This window comes from Heteronotia binoei, chromosome 5 (genome assembly GCF_032191835.1).
Source record: "Heteronotia binoei isolate CCM8104 ecotype False Entrance Well chromosome 5, APGP_CSIRO_Hbin_v1, whole genome shotgun sequence".
Taxonomy (NCBI): Eukaryota; Metazoa; Chordata; class Lepidosauria; order Squamata; family Gekkonidae; genus Heteronotia; species Heteronotia binoei.
The window spans coordinates 21,648,821-21,654,397 of NC_083227.1; positions in this window are offsets into that span (position 1 = coordinate 21,648,821).

A 5,577-nucleotide genomic window follows, 5' to 3' on the forward strand; every position below is an offset into this window, starting at 1 on the left:
TAAGACTGCTGCCCATTTTTTCTTGAATTCTTCAGTGTCAGCAAAAAGGGTGGGGGCTTTCTGGATCCTTAAACCCCTAGATATCTTGGTGGTTTTAAAGTACTCTTTCAAAAAAAAACCAGCATGCAAATGCATTCTGAGTCTTTTTGTGTGTGTGTGTGCTTTCATATATTGGATCAGGGCTTTTTTTGCATATTAGACGGTGGCAAACCCATTACCAATCCAAAGGCAGATGCGACACTATGAACGGGGGATCTCAGCGGCGAGGGATCTCAGAGGCACCTTTAAGACCAACCAAGTTTTATTCAGAACGTAAGCTTTCGGGTGCTCTCTAAGCGTGCTTCATCAGACGAGGGGATCAGGTATTGTGGGCTGAAATAGATGCAGTTTGTTGATTAAGAGGGCAAACTGGCTGTGATCACATGGTGAAACAGTGTGGCTTGGCCATTTGGTCTGGTTGGTTGGTTGGTCTGAAAGGTGGCACTTGACTCCTGCTTTCCCATACTTCTTCAGATGAGGGGATAAGGTACAGTGGACTGAAATACATGTAGTTGGGTGGGTTAAGCAGAGCATAGTGCTGTGTGAGTGGTCTGTTGTGAAGTGATAAGTGGGAGATGCCTCTTCAATGAAGGATCAGTCAGAAACGGCAATACATGTGCGTTCCCAGCAGAGGCTTGTGTCATACCCACTTTTAAATTTCATCTGCTTTGAATATATGAAGCCACTAGACTGGCGATTTTGTAAAGCCAAAAAAGAACTTTTTGAGACCGCAAAACATCTGTAGTGTCATTGTGAGCACTGGCACTTTAATTCATCCCACGGAAGCAGGTGGATCCTCTTTGAAGGCTCTAAAGTCGGAAACTGACATGTATACATGAATATGGACTGTGAATTTTTGTACTTTTTGTATCCAATTTTGTAATCGACTATTGAAAGGAATGGTTTTTGGAATAATAATATAATATTTTGAATTCTAACGAGAAGTATTTGTTTCATAGCTGTTGCTGCTTTAAGAGGTCTGAACAGTGTTCATCATTGATATTTTCGTTTAATATTTAGTTAATATTTCACAGGTTTTTTGTATGTTTTAAATCTTAAGAGTTCAGCAAAATTCTCACAGGGGTTTGAACAATGGAGCCCAGAAGCAACTTTATTTGGGGAAGGGGATAAGAAAGAAAGAGCGCAATAAAATGTAGAGGTTCCTGTGAGCTCCTGCCCAAAATGAAGCCTAGCTGAAACTATCAAAAGTGAATTTGGACACTACATTCTGGGCTTTGCTGGGAGTCTCCCCATTTTCTGGTATTGTAAGAGGCTACTATGTATGCTAAATTGTACATTGTTTTTGAGCTTAGCCTCTATGAGTTCATATTTCAACCTTAAGAATTCTGGACTTTGAACAAGACATATTAATGGTTCTCCAAATGAGCATTTCACATGTCTTTGTACTGCATATAAGAAAAATAGATACTTTAGTTTGGATACAACTTTATTGTGTCACTTTCACAGTTTCTTGTTGCTCTATTCATTCCTACTCACAGCCTTGGACTCATACTACATACCCCTCAGTCACTGTACCTCCTGGCACCAACCCAGGGAAAAGGGGAGGCTAGAGGGGACACGGAGCAAAGGAACAACTTCTGTCCCAGCCTCGGAGCTGGGCTGCCTTTCCCTCCCTCACTGAAGGGCCATTTTCCTGAGAGGGGAGTGAGAATATCCCACTGGAGATCTGGCTGGTATTGTCCCAATGACCTGCTCCTACATAAGAACATAAGAGAAGCCATGTTGTATCAGGCCAAATGACCCATCCAGTCCAACACTCTGTGTCACACAGTGGCCAGGTGCCATCAGGAGGTCCGTCAGCGGGGCCAAGACACTAGAAGCCCTCACACTGTTGCCTTTTCTCCCAAGCACCAAGAATATAGAGGATTCTCCTCTGCTGTTTTTTATCCTTGCCTTGTGAGGTAGGATACCTGAGCGTGAGTGACCAGCCTCAGGCCATCCTACAAGCTATTTAATGGAGTCAGGATCTGAACCCAGGTCATAGGGATGCCAGTTTCCAGGTGTTACCTGGGAATCCCCTGGAATAACAGCTCATCCCCAGGCTACAGAGATCAGTTCCCCTGCAGAAAATAGATGCTTTGGAGGCAGTGTTCCCTCTGAGTTAGTGTGAGCTAGCTCATAGTTTTTTAGCCTCTGGCTCACACATTTGTGTCTTAGCTCAGGAAAAATGGCTCCAGAGCAAACTCATTTATGCGGAAGCTCACAACTTTAATGCCAGTAGCTCACAGAATTAAATTTTTGCTCACAAGATTTCACAGCTTAGAGGGACTATTGGAGGGTGGACTCTGGCGTAACCCACTGAGGTCCCTGTCCTCCCCAGGCTCCAGCCCCAAATCTCCAGGAATTTCCCAACCTAGATCTGGCAACTCTCCCCACCCCCATCCCCTGCTGGTGAACATGAGGCCTGGCAGCCCTCAGACTCCCCGCCCCTAGTCTGACACTCTGAACTGCTATACCACACTTAGTAAGAATTCTTGAGGTTTCCTCCCCAAAGGGAAAAGTAAACCATTGCTCTTTACAGTCAGTGTTGTGGTGGGACAAAGTCCGGGTGTCATTATGTAGACTTGAGTCTCCCCTACAAGAGACACGGTGCTATGAGAGTGTCATGCATTTCCATGATGGCTCTCACACTGTGAAGGAGAAGTCACTTGGAAGCTGGCTCAGTGTTGCTTAGTTTGGACTCTTGAAGGCTCCTCTTTCAAGCAGTGAATTTTCCCTGCTCTTCCCCTTCCCAGCTGGTCAGAAAGATTAGCTGCTCCAAAGAAGTCAAGGTACCAGCTGGTGACTGGTCTGCAAAAGACCTCCTCCTGTTCAGGACTCCCCCTGTCTCCAGGGCATTAGCCACTATCAGACCAAGGTATCTGTGATTTACAGACCCTCCCCCCTAAAGACACATATAAAATTGGCATTTTACCAAAATACCACGAAAAATAAAATTAAACTAAATCTGAATAGAACAGAGAGACCTTCAGGAACTTTTGAAAGCCTTCGGTAAGTTTTGAAACATCAAAAGTTTTCATTCTAAAAGTTTCAAAAAATCTTTTGAAACATCCAACATCAGGCCTGGCTGGCATCTGTAGACAGGGAGACTTACAGGTATGATGCTACCACAGAGAAGGTCATGGAAAGCCAAGGAAGACTGCTGCATAACCCTAGGCCTATCACTCAAACTAACCTACCTTACAGAATGTATTTTCAGATATAGTGACCTGTATCTGAAGAAGTCAGCAGTGATGTGTGAAAGTTCCTCCCTGCTCACAAATTTTGTTAGTCTTTAAGGTGCTCTTGGACTCTTTCTTTATTTCTGCTGCTCCCCCACAGAGTTGTTGTGAGGATAAAACAGAGGAGAGAATAATCCTGTATGTTGCAGTAGAGTTGGGGGGTGAATCCTAAAGCGTCACCCTGATACGATGACATCACCTCCAGTGCTGTGGGGAAAGTAATTTTGTGCACCAGCCCCTGTAACTTCAGTTCCTCCTTGTAATCTAAGAGGCACAAGCCAGTTTTCTTCTGAAATTCTCATGTATGCTCCGATAACAAATGGAAATTTGCACAATAATCTCTAGTGCCTCTTCTTTTTCTGAATCCAGCTTGAATATGCAGCATTTCTCCTATCATATATGGCAACCATCTTTGCTGTAAGATTTTGAGCATCATTAAATTAAATCAATGCAATGATCTGATAGTTGCTGCAGTCTTTGATGTCTCCTTTCTTTGGAATGTGAACTGTTTCTAGTCTGCAGGCCCTTTCCCTCAACTGTTAAAGTACTGGCACAGTTGTTAAGATCTTGATGGACTCCGTTTCTGTGGCTTGGAATAGTTCCATTGATACTCCATCTGTTCCTAGTGATTCATTTCCAAATGTACTGAGTGTAGTTTTCACTTAACTTTCTTGCTTAGTACTTGCATCCCTTGGGAAATGCTGATCACCACTTTAGGGTCAGGAAGCAATTTTTTCCAGCCCAGTTTGGCCAGGGATCCTGGAGGGGGTTTTTGCCATCTTCTGAGCACAGAGCAGGGGTCACGGGGGGTGGGGGGGAGGTATTTGTGAATTTCCTGATCTGTGCAGGTGGTTGACGACCTTGGAGGTCCCTTCCAACTCTATGATTCTAAAACTTAAATCAAAAATTTAATCTTGGAAGAAATCTAGTATCCTTTCATCTATTTTGTATATTTTTTTCTGTGTATTGATCCCACTTTGTTTTTATTTGGTCTTGTTCATTTAATGTATTTCTACATAGATCTTTCGATATTGCCTAACTCTGCGTTCAGTTCCCCTTTGATTTCTCAGATCTGGTGGAACAGGTCTTTTGTTCTTCCTTTTTTGTTTTTCTCTCCTGTTTCTTTACAGTGGTTATTATCCTAGTTCTCTTTGTCTCTATCGTGTCGCAGGAACACCACCTAACCTCCCTTTAAAGCCATGCACTGGCAGCAAATCCCACAATTTAATGATTCGGTCCAAGTCCTTTTTGCCCATCTTGAATCTATTTCTCGTCAAATTCACTGGGTGCCTCCCGAGCTCTAGTATTTTAGGAGAGAGAGAAAAAGCTCTTTCTATTCATTGTCTCATTCATCATCATGGCTGACCCTCTTTAACACGATTGCAGTATCCTTTTTGAGCTACAGCAGGGGTGGCCAAAGTTGCTTAACATAAGAGCCACATAGAATAAACATCCTATGTGTGAGAGCCACAAGACAGGAACATCAGATGTTTGAGAGCTGCAGGAAGGAAGGAAGATATGGACAGACACAGACAGACAGACAGATAGATAGGGATGGGGGAGGAAGAGAGAAGCAAAAAGAAAGCAACTTTCAATGCCTTCTCCAGGCCAGCTGATGGGGTGGTGGGGGCTTTGAGAGCCACACAATATGTGTGAAAGAGCCACATGTGGCTCCCGAGCTACAGTTTGGCCACCCCTGAGTTACAGCAACAACAACCAGCTGGAGTGGTCAAATGCATGCCAATATTCTGCAGACTGTAAAATATGATTGTAATTTTTTTTAAAAAGCCAGCCATGCCTATTTACATCCCATGCTGTCAGTTGGAAGAGCTCATAAGGAAGCTTGCCACAAGAAGACAGTAAAACCACAATGTGAAGATCTTACGAGTTACAAGCGGCAGCACACGACAGCTATTCTGACCACTGCTCAGAGGAAGTAACTCCCTGTATCTGATTGACTGGCTTTTATTTGATCATGAAAAACCCCTAGAAAATTCTCTCCTGCTTTACCCTATAATTCACTGATTTAAAAAATCCAGGCATTTATGCAATTTCTCTGCATGAATTCACAGAAGTACAACAAGACCAGATTCATGAGAAAGGCTCTGGTTTCAGTCTCAGCATTTAGACAGCTCCTTCACTGTGTGAACATAGGAACATAAGAGAAGCCATGTTGGATCAGGCCAAAGGTCCAACCAATACTCTGCCCCATAGTGGCCAAAACCCCCAGCTGCAATCATTTTGATGTGAAGTTTTTTTCGCCTAGTGATGATGTGTAAACCTTGCACCGGGACTG